Source organism: Dromaius novaehollandiae, unplaced genomic scaffold, assembly GCF_036370855.1.
Source record: "Dromaius novaehollandiae isolate bDroNov1 unplaced genomic scaffold, bDroNov1.hap1 HAP1_SCAFFOLD_30, whole genome shotgun sequence".
Lineage (NCBI taxonomy): Eukaryota > Metazoa > Chordata > Aves > Casuariiformes > Dromaiidae > Dromaius > Dromaius novaehollandiae.
The window spans coordinates 5,036,630-5,062,690 of NW_026991333.1; the positions used below are offsets into that span (position 1 = coordinate 5,036,630).

Sequence of the window (26,061 nt, forward strand, 5' to 3'; positions counted from 1 at the left end):
AGAGGAAAGGAGCTGTGAGATTTGGACAGGACTCTGATAGTCCCAGAGCATTACAGTGAGAGATCAGTAGTTCTGTGAGGGACCTCATTGCATCCTTTCACCCAGTGCTCTGCCTACAGAAAGCACCACCATCACCTTGCCTGGCCTCACCCGCGTTTGTCTGACCTGCTCCTTAGCACCTGCAAAGCCAGAGATGCCCCTGGGCAGTGCCCTGCTGCTGGGAGGTTTCTGCAGGGCAGGACTGAGGGCCCAGAGGGTGGGATGGGGTCTGTGAGCACTGGCAGGGAAAAGAGATGGGGCAGAGAAACAGCTGCCAGGAGGAAAAGCTCCGGGCAGTGGAGATATGATCAGCGAGTGGGGGGAAAGTAAAGCCATAAATGCTGTGGGAGGGGGAATTTGGAAAACTCCCAGTCAGTCCCTGCAATGCAGACATCTTCCTCTCAGCAAGCCCCCCGTGTCTCCTCTCCCACCCAGCACAGCCTCTGCCCTCAAGGCCATGGGCTGCAGGGCAGGAGCCCCCTCCTCAGCAGCCTGAGCTGCAGCAGAGCAGAGGGGCAGAGGGGCATCTCTGCTGTGACGTGCCCATTTCCCACTGCACGGCAAAGGGGCTGAGAGTGACTGTGCTGCGATGCTGCTGCCTGGGAGGTGGTGGGCAGAGCTGGGTGAGGGGAAGGCTTTCCTAACTGCCCGTCTGGCTCTCCCTCCTGGCTTTCCCTTTGCTGGCAGGGTCATGGTACTGCTGCTTGTTTCCTCTCCTCTCTGTGCTGCTCTGCTTCTTGCTGTCCTGCTCTCTGGGGTGAAGGAGAGGGGTTCAGCTGCAGTTAAGGCACTGACCCTGTGGGTCCTGCATGGAGCTGTCTTCATGGCAGTGATGTGCCCAAGGCCCCTTCTAACCTTCTAGGCAATGCATTTCATCTGATTGGGGAGTGATCTGACTCTCCCTTAAGGCTGCCCCCCCTCACCCTTCTTCAGATCTCTTGACTGTCTCTCTGGGGTGTCCTGCCAGGCTGCAAGCTGCCCTCCACAAGACCTCAGCTCTGCCATAGCATAGCTGTGATAGAGGAGAGTCTTTGTGCTGGTCATGCAAGTCAGAAACCTCCTCACCTGCTCTGACGAGCTCTCCAGAGCACACTCTCCATGTCTGCTCTGAGAGAGAAGAATGGGGAAATCTTCCCTCTGGAGCTACATTCCTCCACTCTCACCTCAGCCCAGGTCCTTTCTTAGAGTAACTTGGGAGTGGGATTGTCCTTTAGCTGGGAGAGGGGCTAGCACAGGGCAGCGGGCAGCAAGACTCCTGCACAGTCCAGATCCCCTGACTCTGTCTGTAGTATATAGACACCGTGAGCCCTTTTCCTGCTGGGACACTTAAGTTCTAATGCTGAGAGAAACTGAAATGCCAAAGATTTCTACTGCATCAAAGAATGCTCCCACGGTGCGATGGAGGCATCTGAAAACTCAAGAATCAGATCCCTCCACTGCAGCCCATTTTCTTAATAAACTGTTGAATGAACTCTCCATAAAATGGGTGGCTGTAATCTGCTGCAGGGTGTCTACATCAGAGCTAGTCATGTCCCACTCCCATTGCAGTGCCTGGGGAAAGAGTGCAGAGGGTAAACTGATGTGGGGAGAGGGTCCATCTCACTGGAACAGAGATGTCTAGAAGGGGTCGGGTCATCCCCTGCCTTCCCTTCAGTGTTTCTGTGGCTTGCTGGAGTGGGAGCTGGTGGGGCTGATTCTGATACAGACACCTGTGTTCAGGAGGGCAAGGCTTGGGGAGATGAATCCCTCTCAAGGGTCTTCTCTTTCAGAGACAGCTGCCATGAGTGCTGTATTCGTCTCTCACAAGGATTAAAAGAGGATATTTGCACTGGGTCACTGGACTGAATCCCCTTCACTCAGCTTGTCGCACCCGTCTCCTCTGGAGCCCACACCCAGAGGGCCCTGCTGTGCATGGCACACTCAGACAGCATAAACCAGAGATGAGAAAAGGGATCTGAATGAAAGGAGAGAAGAGAGGAAATGTGGAGGGTTCTATTAAGAATAGTTTGGGCTTGGCTCAGAGAAAACTAACTTGTCAATGCCTTTTCCTCCTTGGACAGTCCCCAAAGCTGAGAGAAAGCAAATGCCCAACAGCAGTTTCCTGGATGAGTTCCTCCTCCTGGCATTTGTGGACACCCGGCAGCTGCAGCTCTTGCACTTCTCCCTCTTCCTGGGCATCTACCTGGCTGCCCTCCTGGGCAACATCCTCATCATCACAGCTGTAGCCTGCAACCACCGCCTCCACACCCCCATGTACTTCTTCCTCCTCAACCTCTCCCTCCTCGATCTTGGCTCTGTGGAGGACTGGCTTGAGGGCAGAGGTCATGTGAAGATTGAACAAATAAAGGAAGCAGAACTAAGTGCATATCGCACACAGTTGATGTGAGCCAAGTCCCGTATGAGAGTAAAAACAGCTAGAGCCAAGGACACATTGTCCTTGGCTCCAAGGTGTTATCAATGATTAGTCCTGGGAACTTGCGGGTGATGTAATGCAGAAGTTGCTGGGTAAACAAAATTGCTGTTACCAATAAGGAGCTCAGCTTTTGCAATATGTATGAGCCTGATTAGTCCTATACTATATAAAGAAAGACCACGCCTAATAAAGTTGAAGTACGCTGATCACTCATATTGAGCGTCTGGGTCTTCCCTCCGTCGGCTCCTCCCGTGCAAGTTTCCAACAAATGGCGCCCGAACAGGGACCCTGCCGGTCAGGGACTCGGTGATTAAAAACTCAGGAGTCGACAGAATGCTAGAGAGAGCTGGTCCTGCTGTGCTAAAGGCGACGAGACACAAAAGGGGGTCTACGTGCCAGAGTTACAGAGGAGGTGGAGAGGACACAAACAAAGGGGGTCCGTGCCCAGGACGAGACGGGGTCCTGCCAGAAAGTCTCGCCGCAGGTCTTGCAAAGGTTGCAACGGTAAGTGAGTAACCACGGAGTGACAAGCGGCTTATTATTTATTAAGATGCTTTTTAGAAAAGCGAGGTACTCAAGGAATAGAATGTCATAAGGAACTCCCAGGGCTATTAGCTTACGGAGTGGCTAAGGGGTGTTTTGTTAACCCAGATACCATGTTCGAACAAACTGAATGGAAAAAATTTGGGGACAAGTTGTTTGATGAAGTAATAAGTGACAACAAGACAGCAAAAAAGCTGATGAAGCCGTGGAGGGCAGTTGCTAATGCTCTTGCACCTCAAAAAAAAAAAAAAAAGAAAGAAAAAGAAAAGAAAAAAAAAGAAAAGAAAAAAAAAGGAAAAAAAAGGGAAAAAAAGAAAAAAAACAAAAAAAACCCCCCAAAAAACAAAAACAAACAAAAAAAAGAAAGTAGCTGTCGCCGCCGCGGAGCGTTTGGGAAGCCCCGATGGGTTCAAGGAACCCCCGCATGCAGAGGTGTCCCCTGTGTCCCCATACCCATCACCCACCTCGAACCTTTACTATTGCCCAGGGAGGGTCTGGGAACACAGGCCTGCCAAAAGGAGCAACATTGACCATGCGGCAGATCCCCCCTCCTCCCTCAGCGCCTCCCCCCCCCCTCCCTCCCCCCCCCTCTCCCTCCCCCCCCCTCCCCCCCTCCCTCCCCCCCTTTCCCTCCCCCCCTTTCTCCCCCCCTCTCCCCCCCTCTCTCCCCCCCTCTCCCCCCCTCTCTCCCCCCCTCTCCCCCCCCTCTCCCCCCCTCTCTCTCTCCCCCCCTCTCTCTCTCCCCCCCTCTCTCTCTTCCCCCCTCTCTCTCTCCCCCCCCCTCTCCCCCCCCCCCTTTTTCTCCTCTCCTCCTTCTCCTCTTCCTTTGGCCACAGTTATCTGAGGACACCCATCTCAGGCTATCAATGTGAAATAAGTTTTTCTCTATGATATTAATGGTCAGAAACCACTAATAAAAGCAGTTTGAAAAAGAAAAAAAAAAAAAAAAGAAAAAAAAAATTCGGGAATAAAGGGGGAACCAACCCAACAGATGTTGGACTATATTTGGGGGACAAATATATTGTTGCCGGGGGACATACGCAGCATAATGAAGTTAATACTAACACAGCATCAGCAGCTGCTGTTTAACGCGCATTGGCACGCAGTATGCCAGGAAGCGGTAGCTGTTATAAGGGCTCCAGGGGACCCGTTGTATGGAGTAACGTTAGATGAGTTGATGGGGATAGGCGCGTATTTCCGCTTAGAAGCGCAGGCCCTGCTGGGACCAGATAAAGCTAAAGAATCAATGAAACTAGCAAGGCGGGCGCTTGATCAATTAAAGGAGCCAGGGGGTATCCCATCTTATATGGGAATAAAGCAGGGCCGGGAAGAGCCTTTCGGCTTATTTATTGACAGAGTAGCCAATGCTATACAAGCAGCAGGGGTACCAGATTATCTGAAAGGGACTATCTTGAAACAATGTGCAATACAGAATAGTAACCCTTCAACGCGTAGTATTTTAGCCACGCTCCCGGGAACATGGACTATTGAGGAGGGGCTAGAAAGAATGGCGCAGGTACCTGTAGGACCGCAAGCTATGCTAGTAGAGGCGGTGAAACAATTAGGAGAGAGCATGAGAGAGCAAGCACAGGCGTTGCGGGATAATATGCAACAGAATCAAAGACAGGTATTCGCTGCCCTTGCTCCTTTGCAAAATCCCGGCGGAAATATCCCCCCTAATCGACGATCGGCACACTGCTACCGATGCGGCATTGTTGGTCATCTTCGCAGAGAATGCCAAGCTAGTAGAGTATGGTGTCCCAAATGCAAAAGCAGCAAACATGATGGAGTGGCTTGCTGGAAGGCTGGCTCGGGAAACGCCCAGAGAAGCGGGACGAGCCGCCCCGCGACGACACAAAAGGCGGCATTCACCACAACAACTCAGCAACCCCCGCAGTTAACACAACCACCTCAGCCGGCGCCCAGCTCCACTCCGAACGCCATGAACCCCTTTGTCTTCGACCAGCCACCAGAGGGAGTCTCGGACTGGACTTGGCAACAGCAGTAGACGCCACCTTATTGGATACAAAGCCAACAAGAATCCGGACGAATGTCTACGGACCAGTAATTATTAATCATCATGAGCCAGTAGGTGCCTTACTGATTGGAAGATCGCCCGCTACAATGAAAGGATTACAAGTTTTGACAGGATTGATCGACAAGGACTATTTCGGGGAAGTACAAATTGTGGTTTCAGCAATGTTTCCACCTATGCACATACCGCAAGGATCGAGAATAGCCCAACTTATTCCGCTTCCCCACCTGACTGTAGGGGTGGCACCAGCGAAAGAGCAACCACGAGGCTATGGTGCTTTTGGTTCCACTGGAAGTGTAGTATTACTGACTGTCGGAATGCATCAAAGGCCCCGACAAACCGTGACTGTAAAGTATAAGGAAGAATCTATATGCACTAATGCCTTATTGGACACTGGAGCGGATGTATCAATAATTAGCACTAAGATTTGGCCCCAGCATTGGCCAACCCGAGAGACCAGCTCCACGGTAGCTGGAGTAGGCGGGGTCACCCTCGCCCGAAAATCATCGATGCTACAATGGACTATAGGGAACAAGGTGGTTAATTGCTCCGTTTCCATTTTACCCCTACCTGAAGGAGTGCAAGCATTAATAGGGCGCGATATCCTTGCCCAGATGGGTATGGTGCTTACCTCGGAACACCCTTTATAGCACCGGCCATTGCCTGGACTTTCCCAATCCCACTCAGCTGGAGGACTGATCAGCCTGTGTGGGTAGAGCAATGGCCGCTTAAACAGGAAAGTCTCATTCAAGCACATGAACTAGTAAAGGAACAGTACAAACAAGGTCATCTAAGACTATCTACCAGCCCTTGGAATACCCCAATATTTGTGATCAAGAAAATATCCGGCAAATACAGACTTTTACACGATCTACGTGCTGTAAACAGACAGATGCATGACATGGGTGCTTTACAACCGGGATTACCCAATCCAGCAATGATCCCAGAAGGCTGGCACCTGCTAATCGTAGATTTAAAGGACTGTTTCTTTACTATAGCCCTCCATGAAGATGATAAACAGCGATTTGCATTTACACTCCCTGCTATCAATAGAGAGGGGCCAGACCAAAGATTTGAATGGACAGTACTACCGCAGGGTATGCGAAACTCACCAACCCTCTGTCAACTCTATGTCGATGCGGCACTTCAACCGTTACGTCAACAGTGGCCAGAGACCATGATATATCACTACATGGACGACATATTGTTGGCACAAAAAACCCCCTTTTCTCCTGAACAAAAATTTGATCTAATCACACAATTAAAGAAAAAGGAACTTGTAGTGGCCCCGGAAAAGGTACAAGAATCCAGCCCCTGGCAGTATCTAGGTTGGCATATTTCGAATGCCACCATCAGACCACAGAAATTGACAATCAGGACTGACATAAGAACACTCAATGATGCTCAAAAACTATTAGGAGACCTCCAATGGATCCGTCCGGTTGTCGGCATTCCTAATGAACTTTTAAATCTGCTACGCCCCTTGCTGAAGGGAACAGACCCAGCGGCTGCCGTCACGCTCACAGAGGAACAGCAACGGGTACTCCAGGAAATTGCATCGCTAATTACTACGCGTGCTACGCATCGACGCCTGGAAAATCAGCCACTTGATCTTACTATTTTATGTGGCCCACAATACCTAATGGGAGCCATTACACAACACAAAATAAAAACGGGGAAAAAAGAGGGTTGGCGGAACCCATTGTACTAGAATGGATAGCACCACCGTTACAACCAAAACGAACTATTCAAGAAAAAATTTCAACGCTGGCCGAACTCATTAGGAAAGGAAGAAACCGAATATTGCAAATTGAGGGAGCACCACCGAATACCATTTGGCTGCCATTGAAACCCAACGACCTAGAATGGTCAGGCGGTTGTTGAACGAGCAAACAGCACTGTCAAACAATATATAGAGAAGTTTAAGGACATCCTAGACATCAAGGAAAAAATTGATAAGACCCTATTCGTACTAAACTATTTGTGTGTATTCGGGGACGACAAAGAACCACCAGCAATCAAACATCATATAGAAGAAGAAAAGGCTGGTAGCCGGACCTTTAGAGTAAAATACCGGGACATGAAAACGGGAGTATGGATAGGTCCAGCAGAGGTAATATATGTAGGGCGTGGTTATGTGTGTATATCTTCTCCCACAGGACCGGTTTGGGTTCCCAGCAGATTTACGAAACCTGTGATAGACGAAGGAGCGACTGTGGACAAAGACCATGCTCGGAATCGGACAGACAACTCTGCGCAAAATTGTCCTATTGATTATGATAATTGCTGAAGGGTCTACAATGTTGTCTCAGATTGATACTCAACAGAATATGTGGGTTACATGGGCTAACGAAACTAACCAGTGCACCTTTTGTTTGTCTCTAGCCTTAGGAAGCGATCCCTTCCGGACGTGTCTATTTGGGGTGTCTATAGGAGCTCCAAAGGAATTGGTCAAGCTGTTAGGCCCATACTCAACTTCACTCACTCTTTTAAGTGGGTCCTTCTCGAGCAACCTCTCAGATGGAGTGGTTGCTGCACTGCAACATCTTAATATATCGTTGCCATGGGATCCACAAGAATTAGATTTGTTAGGGTCAGTAGCAGTAGGAAACACTAGTGATAACTGGACACAAACCTGTTTTATACTAAATAAAGGTAAACAAAATAAGACTCATTGGACGAACATAACGTCTAGAACTTTAGGGTTTAACGCCAATGGTAATTATTGTGGGTGGAATAACTCCAATAATAGTGAGCCACTTGGGGCCTATGGAGTAAATGATCACAACTCAATGTGGCCTATGAGTGCCCCTAAGGCACTGCCTCCTGGTATTTTTCTAATTTGTGGTGACAGAGCATGGCAAGGCGTGCCAGGAAACGCTTATGGGGGACCTTGTTATATAGGACGTCTGACACTCTTTGCCCCTGACTTACATGATCAGCGTTGGTCAAATCTGACTGCAGCAATCAAACATAGAAGAAGTGAGAATCGTCGAGGCAAGCGTGAATTGAAAAAACTAGGTTCAGATTGCGCTGATGATGTAGAATTATGGGGGCCTGCGGAAAGGTTTTTCGCCGCAGCTTTAGCTCCTAACGTTGCAGTTGCGCATGCCATGTCTAATCTAAATAAACTTGCTTGTTGGGCTGTTAGGCAATCAAATGTTACTACACAAATTCTCTCTGAAATGTCACAGGATATGGATAGCCTGAGACATGCAGTGTTGCAAAATAGAGCAGCTATAGACTTTCTGCTTTTGGCACAGGGACGCGGGTGTGAGGATTTTGAAGGAATGTGTTGTTTTAATCTTTCTGATCATGGACAGTCAATCCATGAGCAATTGAAATGGCTAAAGGACCACACCCAGAGAATCACCGTACAGTATAATTGGTTTGATGATCTGTTTAGAAAGATGTTTGGTAATGTGAGTACCTGGATTTTGAGCTTGATCAAAGAAGGGCTACGTATTCTATTCATAATTGTATTAATTTTAATTGCTGTAAGAGTGATTTTTGGCTGCTTAACACAAAAGCTTGAACAATTAACTAAAAAAGTCTTTCTCGCACAAAATAAAAACGGGGGAATTGTGGAGGACTGGCTTGAGGGCAGAGGTCATGTGAAGATTGAACAACTAAAGGAAGCAGAACTAAGTATATATCGCACACAGTTGATGTGAGCCAAGTCCCGTATGAGAGTAAAAACAGCTAGAGCCAAGGACACATTGTCCTTGGCTCCAAGGTGTTATCAATGATTAGTCCTGGGAACTTGCGGGTGATGTAATGCAGAAGTTGCTGGGTAAACCAAATTGCTGTTACCAATAAGGAGCTCAGCTTTTGCAATATGTATGAGCCTGATTAGTCCTATACTATATAAAGAAAGACCACACCTAATAAAGTTGAAGTACACTGATCACTCATATTGAGCGTCTGGGTCTTCCCTCCGTCAGCTCCTCCCGTGCAAGTTTCCAACACACTCCTACTTGATCGAGTGCATATTTATTCTGTGCATATTAATTACTGCCAGACCGCGTACGTCACTGATCCTTTAAAGCAAGTCCGTGGTGCTGGGGTAGCACGTGTAGTGGAGACTAAATGCAACAATACCTCATTTTGATGTCGTTCTCTTATACGAAGGCACTTGGAGCAGATTACAACATTTATCACACCATTTTGTTTATTGAGTGGACCCTGACCCTGGGGAGAAGGCGGTACTGCACCGAAAGGGAGCGCGCATGCGCATTGCGTTCCGCCGCGCTCACTGCTGCCATCGCGGGTCTGAAAAGCGGCACCGCACGCTCAGCGGCGTTGCGCACGCGCACTGCGTTCCGCCCCGCTCACCGCTGTCCTCGCGTGTCGACGAGGCAGCACTGCAGCCGCCGCCGGCCACCGCTGCGTGCGAAGAGCAGTGCAGGCAGCCGGCGCACACCTGTGCGCTGCCGGTCGCCGCGTTGGCCGCTACTCTCCGCTCTCTCGGGGACGGGTAAGCGAAGGGGCCGCGCTCGTGCCCCCTGCCCGGTGCTCACAGACCGGGAGCGCTTTTCCCGAGAGGGCTTTTCCTTCTCGGCGCTTCCTGGGGGCGCGGGCACGGGCAGTGCCGTCTCGGAGCTGCTCCGCGGCACTCTCTCCCCGGCGCAGCCCCGGCGCCTGCTCGCGGATCCCCGCCGCTCTCTCGGGCGCGGGCAGAGCAGCCTCGGGGCGCTCGCTGCTCGGCCTGAGCGCCGGGGTCGCCCGCGGGAGCCGGCCGGCTGCAGCGCGGCGCTGCGACCACGCGAGGGCGCCATTGCGGGTCTCGCCTCCCTGCCGCTGCCGCTGCCGCTGCCGCTCCCCCCCGCCCCTCCCGCGCGGTCCGTAGCCAGCCCGTGCGCGGTGCGGCTGCGCGCACTTGGCGGCCGGCGGCGCATGCGCGGCAGCAGGGAGCGCGATGGCGGCGAGCAGGGCGGGTGTTTTGGCTGGGCGGCGGCGGGCGAGGGCAGAGGCCGCCTGGAGTCGAGCATGTGGGGGCCCTGGTGAGGCGAGGGTGTACTTTTGGGTGGCCGCGGGCGTCGGGCTGTGTCCTGGCTGGTGGGGCCGTCGCTGCGTGGAGGCGGCGGGGCGGGGGGAGGGGTCGGGCCTGGCTCCGCGCTGCGCCGCGCCGCGCCGGGTCTGCCGGAGCGCGGCTCTGACTCTCCCTTTTGCGTGTGTCGCCTGTAGGGCCGCGGTTGCTCCCCAGCGCGGGCCAGGGCGTGCGCTCGCCCCTGCGGACGCAGCCTGGAGGAGTGTGTGGGGGGGTGTCTGCGCGGGGGTCTGGATGTGTCCGGCAGCGGCACGGCAGCCTGATGCCTCCTCTCGTCTGGGACGCGGGTTCCTTGGCAGCTCTTCTGGGATGCGGGGCCCTTGGTGAGTTCCCTGCTGCCTCCTCTGGCGTTCTGTGCGAGCTCATAGATCCCTCCTCCTCCTCTCCCCTCCCCCCCCACCCCCATCTGGTGGGGTGGGAGACCGGTGGCTCCTCCCGCCGAGCTGACAGCCACGTGGGGCACCCCTGTGCGCTCCCTACACATCTGGGATGGCACCCCCACCCCGAGGGCCCCGCAGAGTCCCACCCTTCCTGCAACCAGCCCCCCCCAAAGCCATTAAACCACCCATAAATCCTGCTCCAACACCCGCACAGGCCCCACAACGCCTCTGAGCCCTGCCGCAACGTTGTCACTGACTCCAGACCTTCCCCTGCACTCTGTCCAAAGCCCCAAACATTCCTAAAGCCGCTCCCGGGCCCGGTCCCCGCAGCAGTGAGGCATTCTAACAAAGTGGGATGTGATCTGCGTCTCCGCCTCGACTCAGTCCCGCTTTAGGGAACGGGGAGTTTACAGCGCTTCCTGGTGAAGGGTGTTGACGGGTGGATGCACAGATGACAAAGAGGTTTTTCTCTGTTTTCTTCTGAGCCGCCTCTGAGAAGCCTCTGTACGTACACGATGTGGCTGATCTGGGATAATCGTGCTGTGCACAATGTTTAAGGAGAACATTGCCATGAAATGGTGGGCTAAGGAATAGCCTAAAAAACCTAAAAGGCTCGGGAAAAGCCAAAGAGAACAGCAATGGGCTCTGGGAAGCCCCAGTGACACTACAGAAAACAGCGTGGCTTTTAGGCACCTCCTCAGAGCAGCAGCAAAGTCTTGCTCCAGCCTGTGGGACAATGGGGACTCTTAATTACCACCTTGAATTACCACAAGTGTTGCAAAAGCAGAAGGGACTAGGGAGCACGCAGAGCAGGTTGTGGACTATATGTCAAGTTTAAACAAGCAACAAGCCCCTCTGCAAATAGGAACAGGTTTAGCCCTAAGTACTCGATGAAGGTAGCTGTGAGTAACGTGAAGCGAAGCGGTTACGTCAATCACCCCGAAAGCCTCGGAGAAGTGGTGCAAACACCTGATACCCTCGCGGCCTCGGCAGTCTTTTTGGTTTGTTTGGCAGGGTAGTCCACCGAAGGGGGACATCTCGAAGAGAAGCAGCGAGACCTGGGGATCCGGTTGTTCGTTTTGGTCATCGCCTGTGAGGCCAGCATCCGAGCGTAAGAGGAATCTAGGCGCTGTCTCGAAAAGGTAATAGGTTTGAAACGGAGACGGGCAAATCAAGGGCTATCGTTCTTCCACGTAGTTAAAGATCGAGAGTGTTGTCGGTTAAGTGCGCGTCTACAAGGGTTTGAGAACAGTCACAGTAATACCGAAGCAGAATAAAAATAAGGTTTCATGGAAGATGGCGTTAGGTAAGTATTAGGCGACGTGCCCGCCTGCCTAATAACCTAGCCCTAATTGCTGTATGTAACGTTTCCAGACTGTTTACCCTGTAACGTATGATGTAACGTGCCGTATTAACATCTTTCCTTTAAGGGAAAGAAGGAAAAAAAAGGGAGGGGGGGGAGAAAACAGGGTAAAGAGAAAAAGATCATGCGTAAACCTAAGTGTTTCCCTGAAAGTAAAACGCGAGTTTATCGCTTTCTTACAGAGATGGCACCAAGGACAGCAAATGCTGACAAAGAGAAGAGACGGACAAGCATTTTCTTGTGATTAATACCGAAGGGACGGGATGAAACAAGGAAGCCAAAATGCAGTGGACCCTCGATATCACCAGGAACTGCTACAGGAGGCGGCGTTCTGGCACGGGTAACTAAGGTAACTATCGATAATGACTGTTAGTCATTATTTCGGCCTCCCCGAGGCAGCGCTGAGGACTAAGTAACCCATTCCTGCCCTGTGGCTGCTGTTACCTGTATGTGCCTTAGCTTTGCTTTGGCTGTTTCTCTTTTGTTTTGTTATCATCCATGCAGCTATGGAAAGGAAAAGATGTAATACTTACTTTTTTAGATTAATTGCCGTGGCTGAAGTTGAAGAGACTATATATGAATATAAGCAAGCTGAAGTAATAAAATCAAATGGAGCCAAGTGAAAGCTGTCTCCCTCTGCTAGAAAAAGGGAAAGCCCGTTCCTCCTGGCGAGGAAGGATCGCTGTTAATAGTGATTCGAATAATAGATCACCAACATATAACGGAAGGTCTGTACGCATTACGAGACGTATGCTGCATACATTCATCTCTGCGTGTGACTTTACGTGTCTGTGAAGCATCATACTTTTAAGAGCTGCGAGACAGCAAATTATTATCTTAGGGGACTGGTAGTCAAGTGACCAGATTTACTGAAGAGGAAGCGAGCGAGAGAGAAGTGTCTGAAGTGTAAAACTAAGAGATCAATTTCAGGAAGGCTCAATGAGTGCGAGCCCCGGGTTAGTTACCTGGCAATGGTATTTGGGGAAACAGGAAGACGGTGGATAGAAGAAGGGTTAAAGCCTTGTGGAATTAAGGCTCCTTCTCATCAGTTCCAACTTGGAGCAATTTTAGGAAGATTTAATTTCCTCCAGCAGCGTTAACGTGGCTTTGCCGGTATCAGCAGACCGTGGTGGAAAGTACTGGGAGGGAGTCATGAATGGAGCTGGGACACGGAACGTGACGCTGCTTTCACTGAACTGGGAGAAGTGGCTGTAAAACCTGCTGCCCTCAAATTCCCAGGACAAGGAAAGCCTTTTTCGGTAATGCTTTCCACATCTGCTGACTCCGTGGGAGCAGCACCGCTAGAAAATGGCGGTAAAGGAAAGTGAGTGCCGGTAGCCTCACCCTTACGTCCCCTTTGGGGCCAGAACAAAAATTCTCTGGCTGTGAGAAAGACTGTTTAGCGGCAATCTGGGCTGATAAGCGTCTTTGAGACTTTTAGCTTTGATCGCACAGGGGCAATCCAATCTGTTCAGTTCCTTCTAAAGTAGTAACGTCAGGGAAATGAAGAGACAGCAGAGTATCCTCTATCCAAGTGGCACAGCGGGCACTGATCTTAACGAGCGGGGGCAGAGGGGTGGTTACTGTGCAAGTGTTACAAGCAGTGGATCTTCTGGCGTGTGCCTGAATGGATGGAGGGGCAGAGCACGGTTGTGCCAGAGATGCGGACGCAGAAGGTTTCTGGAAGATTAATCTCTAGCGGCTGCTTAGTCTAACTTCCCTGTCACGGCAAGCCTGACTGTCACCGTAGCTTCCAAACCAGGGGCTGGGGGAAGCGGTATTCGTGGCTCGTGTATTCTCGTTTACCTTGCTCGTGTGCGTATTAGATCCGCTTTTGTGCTTGCAGACAGCTTTGGATTCTTAGGATTTTCTGCAGAGCTTTGATTTTTTTTTTTCTTCTTTCTTTGCTCTGTACTTTTGCAGGGCGATGGATTTTACTCTGCCTCCATCAACAGGCGCTGGCTGGCAAAGTCGTCGTGTCCCAGCGGAGACTCTTAGGCAGGACGGGAGGAGTTCAGATGCGCAGCCTGCCAGAAGAGCGTCGCCTGGGAGGGGTCGCTAGCCTTGAGCTACAGGCACTGGTGCGTACGGCTCGTTCTGTCAGACGCAAAGAGGTTTTTCTTTTTCGGTTGCAGAAATCTTGGCTTGGCTTTACACTCTGTAGCGGCAGTATTTTTGTATTTATAGATTGTGTTAATCCTAGGTGTTTGGAACCTCAGGCAACAACTATATGCTGCCGCGAAAAGCTACCGGTTACCACTGCCGTCAGACGGGATTTTTGCTGTCGCAAGTTACGGTTCCTTTTAGGAGCCAGCTACAAAAGTAACTTTGCTATAGCAGAGAAATGGGGTTACGTGTGTACGAGCAACAGCGCCAGAGTACACAGCAAAACCACAACCTACCATAACCCATCAGCTCCGTCTCTCTGGAGTTTGGAGTTTTTGGAGGCCTCAGTTTTTATCCTGCCTTGGCTGGACAGTGCTTTCTGAGAGTGTCCGTCAGAGGCAGTTTCCCTGCAGAGGACCATCTAGCGAAGGCTGGAGGTGGCCGGGTGCCTGAGCGAGCCTGCCCGTGCGTGAGAGCCGCTCTGACATCTTTGCGATGAAGCAGTGCCAGAGAGGGTGACTGAAGCAGCACGGGAGGGTCGGTCACGACTGTGGGAACAATCACGGGCCTTGGACTAGGGAGCAGTTCTAGTAGGAGGGCTGTGCAGTTGCCTGGCCTCTCGGTAACCGCTCTGGCCTCTTTGCAGGTGCTGAAGCCCAGTCAGGCAGTCGAAGGAGCCTCGTCGCAGCTGGGAGCTCTGCGGAGATGTGCGGCCGGCTGTGGAGGATGAGCTCTGACTTGCGGCGTGGACACGGCTAAGTCCTGGGCTGCATCGTACGCGAGTGGGGCTGGGAGGTGCGAGGCGTTCGTCCCCTAGCCGTGGTCACTGGCGCCGCTGGCTGTGGCCGTTTGCCCACGGAGCTGAGAGGACCAAACATACTAATTGCCTGACCCAGAGATGAATTAGTGCTTGCAGGCTTTCAGGTAGGTTCAGTGCAAGTGCAGCTTAGTGCAGTCCCGTGGAGTGACGCTTGCACATGCTCACATTTGAATGGTGGCTAAAACCAAGCCTCTAAACAGCAACTGTAATGCAATTCTGGTGCTTGTCTTCCTGTTCTGCTGTACTTCTAAAGGAAGGGAAAACTTCCTAAGCTGCGGGCAAAACTCCTTGGCTTCTCTTGACTGTTTCCATGCTCTGGAAACAGCTTTGGGTGCTTTGGTGCTTGTTGCTTAAAGCTGAGGGTTTGGAATTTTTCACTTAAGGTTGATTGTTTAGCTTGCTGCTGAGGGTCTCTCACCCAGGAGTTACGGGTTATTCCTTTCTTTTGTGGGGCTCACTCTTTATCAGTCAGGGTTTACAGTTTGCTCATGTAGCAATCGGGGCGCAGAATTTAAAATCCAACCCCATCCCTTGTCCCGATCCAATATCGGGGGGGTTTCGTTACGATCCCAAGGACGAGATTAAGACGCTAAAACCGGTCAAATATCGTACAACCGTTTAACATTATTTTCCACAAAGTGGGGAGAAAAGGTGGGGAAAGGCGAAGGAGAGGCGAAGGGAAGAGGGGGACAAGGGTAAGGGGAAAAGATAGAGAAAGCTGGAAAAGGAGAGAAAGAGCTGGCTACCACCAGTCCGAGTCCAGTGATGTTCTGCTGACTCCGTTCGAATTACAGCTCAGGCTGGGTGCCTCCGACGAGGGACCCCGAACAAAGAAATCCCTGGGCAATGATACTTTCCAATCTAAGCTCTCCACCCTTCACACAGTAGTTTGGACCAATAGTAATATTTGGGTCTGGGGTCTCCTGCTCCCTATTGGGTCCCTCGATAGGTTGTTTACTGTTGCGGTTTCTGCTGGTGGATATGTCTTCATTCTTCGGGTCCTGCCCTTGTCTCTCAAGGCCCTGACAAATCAGTACTGCCCCAGCAGTGATAGTAGGTGTTATTTCCCAAGGTCCAGACAAAGGGAATATGATCTGGACCCCGAGATAGTCCAGACCCCCCCCTAATCAGCACTGTTTCAGCAGCGAGAGGAGCCCCATCATCCAACTATGATGGCAGTTCTTTGACCATTTGCTTGTCCAGCCACTCAGACCATAGAGGCCTCGTTTGTGTGCAAGTATACTGTGGGAGAAAGTGTCAAAAGCCTTCTGAAAGTTGAGGTAACTGACATTCACTGCTCTCTGTTCGTCCATAAATAGAGTTCTTTTAACATAGAAAGCCATCACGTTGGTGAGGCATGATTTCCTCTCAGGAAATCTGTGCTGACTGTTCCCAGGCACCTCATTCTCCTTCCTTTACCTGGAAATGTGATCAGAGGGGGCTCGCTGCATGACGCTCTCCTCATCAAAGTGAGTCTGAACGGCCTGTAGTTGCCCAGGTTGTGCTTGTGGCCTTTGTGGAAGAGGGATGTAACATTTGCCCTTCTCCAGTCATTGGGTCCTCCCTGAGTCTCCACACCTTTCCAAGATGACAGAGAGTGGCCTTGCTAGATAGAGGCCAGCTCTCTCAGCATCCTCAGCTGCAGCCCATCCAATCCTGTACACGTACCAATAATTCCTGCCTCAGTCCTCAGGCCCTGCTGGTTGTTTTTCTCCTCAGGACTCCTGACTCTAGGCACAATGGCCTGGGAGATCTTGCTGGTGGGGGCTGAAGCCAAGGGATTGAGTTCCCCAGACCCATCTACCTCTGCTGTTACCAGATTGCCTGCCCCAGTCAGGAATGGGACCACGTTATCCTTGTTCAGGCTTTCACTGTTACTGAAGCAATAGCAGATCATCTTTTTGCCCTTGACATTCCTTGTAGCCTCAGTCCTAAAGGCGCTTAGGTTTTCCTAACAGCTTCCCTACTTCCCTGGACAGCATTTCTCACTTCCTGCTTTGCAGCCTCTCCCTGCTTTCTGTTCCCCATCCCTGTGCTGCCTTTTTGTACTGTTGTTCAGTTGTGAGTTCCCTGTTCAGCCACTCTGTCTCCTGAGATCTCTGCTTGCTCTCCTGGACATCAGTATGGGACATTCTTGAGCTTAGAGGATGCTGTCCTTAAAGACCTGCCACCTTTCTTGAGTTCTTCTGTCCTTCAGACTTACCTACCACAGGATCCCTCTACCAGTAGGTCCAAGTCTGCTCCTCTGACATCCAGAGTGTGGACTCTGCTACTCTTCCTCCTCATATCACTCAGGATCTGGAACTCCACTGTCTCATGGCCACTGCAGGCAAGGCTGACACATCTACCTGGCTGCCCTCCTGGGCAACATCCTCATCATCACAGCCGTAGCCTGCGACCACCGCCTCCACAGCCCCATGTACTTCTTCCTCCTCAACCTCTCCCTCCTTGACCTTGGCACCATCTCCACCACTGTCCCCAAATCCATGGCCAATTCTCTGTGGGACACCAGGGCCATTTCCTACTCAGGATGTGTTGCCCAACTCTTTTTTTTTTGCCTTTTTTGTTTTGGCTGAGTATTGTCTTCTCACAGTCATGGCCTATGATCACTATGTTGCCATATGCAAACCCCTGCACTATGGGACCATCATGGGCAGCAGAGTGTGTGTCAAAATGGCAGCAGCTGCCTGGGCCAGTGGGTTTCTCAGTGCGGTGCTGCACACTGGGACCACATTTGGAGTAACATTCTGCCAAGGCAGCTCCCTGGGCCAGTTCTTCTGTGAAATCCCCCCGATCCTCAAGCTCTCCTGCTCAGACTCCTACCTCAGGGAACCTGGGGTGCTTGTGATTACTGTTTGTTTAGGCTTTGGGTGTTTCATCTTCATTGTGGTGTCCTATGTGCAGATCTTCACTGCTGTGCTGAGGATCCCCTCTGAGCAGGGACAGCACAAAGCCCTCTCCATGTGCCTCCCTCACCTGGCCGTGGTCTCCCTGTTAGTCAGCACTATCATATTTGCCTACCTGAAGCCCCCCTCCCTCTCCTCCCCAGCTCTGGATCTGGTGGTGGCTGTTTTGTACTCGGTGGTGCCTCCAGCAGTGAACCCCCTCATCTACAGCATGAGGAACAGGGAGCTCAGGGATGCCCTGAAGAAACTTGATTCTCCTGGTTTTCGTGCAGCAGCAATGAGCTGCCCATCCCTCTTCACAGGTGGTTTCTAAGTACCTCAGACAAGTCTTGTGCTTTGGGCATTCTTGCTGTGATCATCATGTTTGTGCAGAAGTGCTGGAATTCATCCCACTTCCTTACAGCCATGAACCCAGTCTGCCTGACCCAGAGGTCTTCTGTAAATGTGTCTCTCATTGTGTCAGAGCTGTCCTCTCTGTAATAAATGGGATTTCCCCAGTGCAGTGCTTGAAGATTGGGCTCTCCTTCAAAAGCTGGAGCCAAGGATGTGCTCAAGGACTTTCCCCCTGAAAGGGCCTGGTGCTTTTCTGGGGCTCTCCCTGGGCTCAAGGCAATGAGCTTATAGGTGATGTGTTAGGGAATGAGGGCTGGATTCAGCTCTCACTTGTGGGTGCCCAGTGCTCCTGGAGATCGTGAATGGTCAAGTGGTGTTTCCCATATGACATGGCTGGACACCAGTGCTTGTCCTTCTCGAAGGGAGTATGGATCCATCAGGAGAGCACAGGGCATCCCCAAGGGCACCATGTGCTTAGGGGTGGGCAGTGAATGGAGCTTCACAAAATGCAGTGGAGTCATCCAGAGGGAAAGGGCTAAAGCAGTGAATGTGCAGGCTAGTGAGAGCTCTGCAATCCCACTAGAGGCAGCTGGGACCCAGGAGGCCCAGGGAAGGTAGCCTGCAGAGTGGTCCATGTCACCTTCAATGAGAAGCCATGGGCTGGATCTGGCGACACGCCTGAACACAGCCTGAGCCATTTGAAATGCCCTGTAATTGCTCAGAGCATCATCCATGGCCACAGGGCAACAGATGTCTCGGTAGGGGATCACCAGGTGCAATGATGCCCATCCAGCTGGGTCTGCATCCAACACGCAAAACTACGACCAGTGAGGAGTCACCCTGTGTCATCCTGGCCTCCTCTGCTCCTCCCCTCCCTCCCTGCCTCTCTCCTTCTCTCTGTTCCTTTTCCTTCCCTCTCTCCTTCCTTCCACCTCTCCCTGCTTCCCTCTTCCCTCCTCCCTGCACTAAAAACAGGGAGAGAAAGCTCTCTCTCCTCCTTCCCTCCCCTCTCTCTCTCCTTTCCTCCCTCTTTCCTTCCCCTTCTTCCCTCTCTACCTTCCTCCCTCTTTCCTTTCCTCCCTCCCCCTCTCCTGCCTTCTCTTCTTCTCTCCCTCTCTCCCTCCCTCTTTCCTCCCTCTCTTTTCATTCCCTCTCTCCTTCCCTCCATCTCTCCCTCCTTCCCCCTTCTCTTCCCCTTTCTCTCTCCTCCCTCCCTCCTCTCTCTCTCTACTCTCTCCTTCCCTCCTTCCCTCCCTCTCTCCCTCTCCCCTTCCCTCTCTCCCTCGCCTGTCCCTGGACACTTGGGGCTAGCGGGGAGATGCTGGGCAGCGCTGGGGCTGCAACCAGAGCCCTGACTGATGGTCCCCTGCGGCCCCGGGGCCATTTGGCGGCCAGGCCTGTCAAAGGGCCCCTGCGGGGTTATTTTCTCGGAATACGGCCCAACGTCCAAGTACCTCTGACCTGCTCTACCCGCTTGCACCCTACTAGTCCCATTTAGTCTGGGCTTTGGTGACTGCTGTGTGATGGACGTTCCTTAGAGCTGGTTGTTCTGCCCCAAGAGTGATGAAAGGGAGGTGCCGCGTTTCTGCTGCCCTGCCCCACGCCGAGGGAATCCCTGTGCCTGCCGGGGGCACAGCTTTCCTCCCCGTCCAGAGACAGGAGCCAGGGCCCAAGGACAAGGGGGGCTGCAAAGGGTAAGAGCTCCAGGCAGGGCTGGGGTCCCTGTCCCTGTGCCTGGGGTGCCCGAGGGTGCGCGTGTGGGGCAGCAAGCGTGGGCCTCTTTCACACGTGGGTCAGAGCATCCTTCAGCTCCGCTGCACAGGTCACTCCCAGCAGACCCTGCTCCAGACCGTGCCCGGGGAGATCACAGCAGGGCCAGGAGTGGGGAGCTCCCCAGGGCCCCAGCTGAGCCCCTCGAGTTTGGCTGGGTGCTGCACAGACCCCTTCCCCCTCCCACAACAGCATCCTCCCATTTTGCCAGGGCTTGAACAGAGCCCTCTCCCTGGGTGACACTGGGTGCCCCTTTGCGCACGGTGCTGCCCAGGCCCTCGGAGCGAGGCCAGGAACCACCCCCAAACATGCTGAGCATGGCACTGGCCCCCACGCTGGGCCTTCACAACCGTCCCCCATCTCCTCAACCCACTAGGCCACCACATCACCCCTTCCCTCAACACGTCCACCATCCCTGTTCTTAAATCCTGGTGCCCTCCCATGAAGTCCAGCACAAAACACATTCTCACTGAAGAAATCAGTGTATCAGGAGGGAAGAGACATGCATTTCTTCGCAATGCCTCTCCTGTGGGGGAAAAAAGAAAAAATGTATCAGGGAGAAATAGAGATGTGAACAGAAGAGGGGGGGACGAGGGAATGAGGCTTTGCGTGTAAAACACTTTGCAAACAAGATCCAGCTAGTGATGATTTCTGCTAAAGAACGCCAGCAGTGTTCCAGCAGGGCTGGCACTGTCAGGCTGACTTTCGCAGATCTGCTTTGCAAGAATCTGCAGAGAACAGGAGGGCTGAGATTCCTGTTCCCCAGTGCAGACTGTGTCCAGTGGAGGGGCTTGATTCATTGCCCTCTCATTGATCTCTTTATGGAGGTGTTTGGCGGTCTCCAAGAAAGATCCATAAGTCCCATCCTCCAATTTAGGGAAGCTGGCCAAAACCCCAGTCCCTCTGATGCAAGACTTCCCCCCTCACAGCATGGGTGGATCCAGCAGGAGGGTGATTCTCCTCCAGGAGTGCTTATCCTTCCAGAAAGAGTGGGGGCTGGCAGCACCGAGTAGATTCAGGTGTCTGCCTTGGGCTCCTCTGCCCTTGGGTGAAATGAATGCTGCAACATCTCCCCAAGCAGGTGCATCTCTCGTGTTGATGCCTCCATCTGAGAGGGCTCCCTGGACTCCCATGTTGCGGCCCGAAGGGAGTCATTTAGGACGACCTCCCTCCCCTTAGGACCAGCGACCAAGTTCGTGATGCCCTTGGACTGAATTAAGGTGAAAACGACACCAGCCAACCAGTTTTAAGATTTATTAAGGCAAAATGGAATCAACTAACTAGACACGTCTCACGTCACACGTTTAGGAAAAAGAGAGGAAAAGGGGAAGACAGAGAGAGAGAGAAAGATAGATATCACCACCTGTGGATCCAGCAGCGTCCCGTTGGTCCTCTTCTCTTGGGAGTCTCGGCGGCAGCGGGGGTGGGGGGCAGAGGCGGGAAGCTCCCATCTGGTTCCGCTGACTCCGCTCGAGTTCTTCAGTCGTCGCAAGCAAGCCCCCCGACCCCCCCATTCACCCAGTCTGCAGTTTTTATAGGTTCTTGCCCCACCTCTGGGAGGTGCTTCCTCGCTTCCCATGCAGATTAACTGTCATGCGCAGTCCGCCCTCTCGGAACCTTCCAGAAACGGGCTGGGGCATCTGGGGGTCTCCTGCTCATGCGCAGATGGCAAATGTGTACGTGCAGTTCGTGCCAGACATGCTGTTCCCCTAGAGGCGACCTTCTGCCCTTTTCCCCCCATGCAGGTGCACGAGGCTGTTTACCTCGTGGATGGCTCCCGGGGACGCCGGTGCAGCATTGCCCGACGCGCCTTGGCAGTAGCAGCTCTGCAGCAGCAGCAGCAATGTCGAGACAACATTGCATTTAGTACCAGTTCTCTACACAAGCTCTCGGTGGGGATGAGGGTGGGGGTCTGAGCCCCCAAAGCCCAGCAGTCTTGCCCTCACCAATGCACGTCCCCGCGGGCTGGTGTCGAGGTGGCCGTGTCTAGACAGCCCTGGGCGGGGCTGAGGCCTCTGCAACCCCCGGGTCCCCCTCGGGCTCCAGCAGCCCCACAGCGGTGCTGCCAGAGAGGAGCAGTGAGGTCAGAGAAGAGCAGCCGTGTCACAGCAGCCTGGGGCAGGGCAAGGCGGGGCGGGCTGGGGCGACCTCACAGTGGGGCAGAGCAGCATCCTTGGCATTCGGGACACCGAGCTGCCTGCGGCCCCTGGGAGAAGGGCTCTCTCGGGCTGAGGGGGTGAAGCGCCTTTGGCCCAGAGGAGCTGCCGGCCCCTCGGCCTGCAGTGCATGCCTGTGCCCATGGAGCTGGAGGACTTGCAGCTCTGCTTGCGGCGGCACCAGGATGAACGCCGGGACCTGCTGGAGAAGCTGCTGGAGCAGGAGCAGGCTTGTGGCGTCCTGCGAGCAGCTAGCAGCGCGTCGGAAGAAGGGATGGATGGGTGGGCATGGCTCCATCCTGCTCGGGGCTGAGACTCGGGTCCCGGCGGCTGTCTGCAGCCCCTGCACGCCTTGGCCCTCGATGGGGGCCCTGCGGGGCTGGGTGGAGGTGGGGGGCGGGCCCTGCCACCCGTCCCGGAGGGCTCTGGGTGCTACCCGCCTGCCTGGGTGCCTGATCTCTGCCCTGGGGGTCTGCACTCAGCAGCCTCCCCTCTCCTCAACCCTTCAGGCTGCAGCGCTCCTGGGAGGGGGCTGAGGAGCCCGACGTGGGGCTGAGGGAAGAGCTCGGCACCCTCTTGAGCTGCCTGAAGGAGAGCGAGCAGGAGACAGCTGCAATGCAGGAGCAGCTCCGGGGCTTGGTAGGTGCTGGGGATGCCCGGGCGTGTGCACGGGGGGCTCCAAGGCCTGCTCCCCAGCACTGTCCCCATCCCTGCAGGAGCAGGAGAAAGAGGAGCTCCGCACCACCCTGCAGGAGCTCACCACCGAGGTACCGAGAGCCCCGTGCCAACACCCCCTCGGACACCCCTCTGGCTGTCCCACGATCCCCTCGCGCTTGGCCCTCACCCCCGGTTCATCTCCACAGCACTTCGCCTTGGCAGCGCAGCATGCCCAGAGCTCCCAGCAGCTGGAGAGGACCAAAGAAGTCCTCCCGCAGCTCCAGGTGAGGCAGATGCTCCGCTGTCCAGCTGGCTCCCCCAGGGACCCTGAGAGGGGTGGGGGGACTGCGTGGTTTGGGGACGCCCAGTCTCAGCCAGGGCCCCGGGCCTAGAGCCCACACTGGTCCCTGGGGGTCCTCCAGCTCCCCCCACCGAGATGCTCCCACTGCCTCTTCTCTCCCAGGCAGAGCTGACGGAGGTGAAGGCAGAGGGAGACGCGGCCCGGAAGGAGCTCCACCAGGTCTGTAACCCCCGTGAAAACACCGCTTAGGTGGGCAGAGCTGCTGGGTGTGGTGCCAGCCCCCAAGGACGCCTGTGTCCCTGCCTCCCTGGCCCCGGCTGGCCTCGCAGCGCCCTGCAGACTGACTGGGCATCGCCAGTCCCACCTGGGCTCTTTGCAACGTGGCCTGGTTGCTTTGCAGGAGAAGCAGTCAGCAGCCAAGCTGGCAGAGGCCCTGCGGGAGCAGGCTGAGATCGAGAAGGTACTAGGCGTAGGAAGCAAGGCGGGACGAGGTCTTTGTGTGGGGAAAGCCCCCTCACGGTGGGCTTGGCGTGGACTACTGAGCAGGGCCCTTCCTTCGTCCAGGTGCTGAGGAAAGAACGCGAGGGCCTCCGGGAGAGACGCGAGGGCCTCCAAGGGCAGACAGTGGGGTGAGTGGGGACAGGCCCCCACGCCCAACCTGTGGGGCGGGGCTCTGTGCAGCTCCCAGGTCTCTGTGTCCCCAGTCCCAGCTTGGGAAGGGCTGTGCCAATCCCGGACAACAGAGCCCCTGATCTCATCCTCCTCCGATGACATCTAAGCTGCTCCCAACCCCACTAGAATGCCTCTGGAGCACTCCCAACAGCCTCTGCGTGGCTTCAGACCTTCCCTGAACAGCGGTCGACCACTCACGCAAGCTCTAAAATCCTCTGCTGAGTGCTGAACAGCTCTGGGCAGCCCTAAGGGGCTCTGCAACAGCTTTCAGCCTCCCTTCGAGTCCTCCAAACCTTCTCGGAAGGGCCCAGTGCCTTTTCCAAAGTACCTGATGGAAAGAAAAACAAACAAACAACCTGCACACTGGTTGGCTCTCTGAAGCAGCTCTGAACAGCTCTGAAGAGCTCCAAGCCTCTCCTAAATGCCCTCCGAGCCTGACGTGGGAAGGGAGTGGAGGGAAGGGTGTTTTTGATGCTGGGAGCGTGGGGTGCCTTGCCTCAGCCCCAGCAGAGCCTGTCCAGCACCCCGGGTCCCTGTTGCCCATCTGGTGGTCCCAATGCCGGCCGAGCTCGCTCCTCACACCCCAACTGCCTGTGGTGCCCACAACAGGGGGAAGACGGAGCAGGCTGCCAGGCTGTCCACGTCACTGATGCGGGAGATGGTGGCTGTGAAGCTGGTAGGACGGACAAGCCCGACGGGGGCCTTGGGGAAGAAAGGGTGTGCAGGGCACCCGTTGGCTTTGGGGGCACTGGTCTCAGTGGGGATGAGGGTGGGGGTCTGAGCCCCCAAGGCCCAGCAGTCTTGCCCACACCGACACGTGTCCTGCTGTGCCTTGACCTGCAGGAGGAGCAGCTGGTGGCAAAGAGGCAGGGCATCACTTTTTGGCTGCAGTGAGTTGCCGCATGGGGCTCGGCGTGCCAGGGCTGGTTTGCGGGGGGTGGGATGCCCAGGCTGGCGGTCCCAAGGCATCCATCAGCTTCTCCCTTCTCAACACGGACACATCTCAGGATCCCTTCTCCCGGGGTTGCGGAGGTGCTGGTTGTTTCTGGGCTCAGTAGGGAGATGAAGAGCAGAGCCGAGATGCTTGGGCCCTTAAGCTGAGGCCCAGGAACGGGGCAGGGGGGTGGTGTGCCCAGCATGATGCAGGGTGCCAGTTGCTGGCCTGGTGGCATCTGCAGGTGATGTCTGGAAACAGATGAGACAGATTTCTCCCCTCCGCTGTCTTAACCCTCTCCTGGCCTGCAGGAAGCTGCTTGTGCTCCTCGCGTTGCTCTGCCTGGTCCTGCTCACGAGGGACAGCATCAGCCGGGACCTGCCCTGCAGGCTGGCGTCCACCTTTGGGAGCTGCCCAGCGTGGCCACCACCCTTCTGATACCCCTGGCCTTGCACTGCGTGGGGTGGAGAGTGACAGGGACACTGGGCGCCGTGCAGACCGGCAAATGTCCAACCCTGCAGCACCACCCTTCTCCCGGGGCACCGCTGCACACATCTGGAATGGCATGTGCAGGCACACTGCACAGCCAGCTGTGACTCCACCTCGCTGTGGAGGACGTTTGCCTGCCAAATACTTGCCACCGAGCTCACCCTGCCTTTAACAATAAAAAGCACAGCTGAGAACCCTGACTCCTCCCTCTGTGATTTTTCCTTGGAAAGAGACTGACTTGGTCATGGAATTTCAGCTGCCTGATGTAGGACTGACGGGGGGTGCCAGGGGGATGCTATGCTTGTCCAAACTCCTGTTTTCAACTGTAGCCTAAAAGCTGCCATTCCATCTTAACATGTCTGGCGATGGATTGAGCTGCCTCTAGCAAAGACTTACGCTGGCTGGGAAACACTGTAACACCCTGCTCTGCTCTTACTGGGAAACCAAATGTGAGCTGGAGTTAACTGGAAGTGGGCTGAACCAGCGATGTTTTGTGCAGTGACTTCCAGCTCTTCTTGTCCTATGCATTAATCCACCTCAAACACTCCATGCTTCAGAGCTTTTCCAAAAGGAAGGTATTCATCCACAACTTGTGGCTTTGAAACCAGACTTCAGAAAGGAGATGATGCCTCATAAATGCAGTGTGTAAAGCTGAGTACACTATTTCTTGCTGCAAAGAAATGAAAAGTGGAAAGGCGAAATCTGTTAATAATTCCGTATCCTGAACCCCACGGAAAAGGCAGAGGCCCTCAGGGCCTTCTTTGCCTGAGGTTTTCCTGGTCCACTTTTCCCTCGGGAGGCCTAGAGAGAGCGGAGGGGGGTGAGAGTGTGTGCTATCTCCTGTCCTAGTCATCCCCCACCCCCCACCCCCATTAACTGTCGGTGGGATTTCAGCAAAAAGAGGTGCAGAGAGAGAGGGACTGAGGGAGGAGTTAGTGATGGGAGGAAGAGAGAAATGGCAGCAAGGGGCTGGGTGAGCCTGGGGCCAGAGGGGAGCGTTTGGAGGAAACACTGCTGCGGGAGCTACGGACGGCACTGAAGAGCGAGGCTGTGGGGCAGCAGAGATGCCAGGAGGAGCAGAGGCCAGGATCACC

The 26,061-nt window shown here is 54.1% G+C and overlaps 2 long non-coding RNA genes across 2 annotated transcripts; both read left to right on the forward strand.

Annotated features, from left to right (window-relative positions):
• The first annotated feature begins 2,384 nt into the window (after positions 1-2,384).
• LOC135325837 (uncharacterized) lies at positions 2,385-7,733 on the forward strand. The gene is made up of 2 exons (XR_010386581.1): positions 2,385-2,956; positions 7,190-7,733. It is a non-coding gene; the product is annotated as an uncharacterized LOC135325837 (long non-coding RNA).
• Positions 7,734-10,928: 3,195 nt separating this feature from the next.
• LOC135325843 (uncharacterized) lies at positions 10,929-13,981 on the forward strand. The gene is made up of 3 exons (XR_010386589.1): positions 10,929-11,602; positions 12,006-12,172; positions 13,747-13,981. It is a non-coding gene; the product is annotated as an uncharacterized LOC135325843 (long non-coding RNA).
• The last annotated feature ends 12,080 nt before the right edge of the window (positions 13,982-26,061 follow it).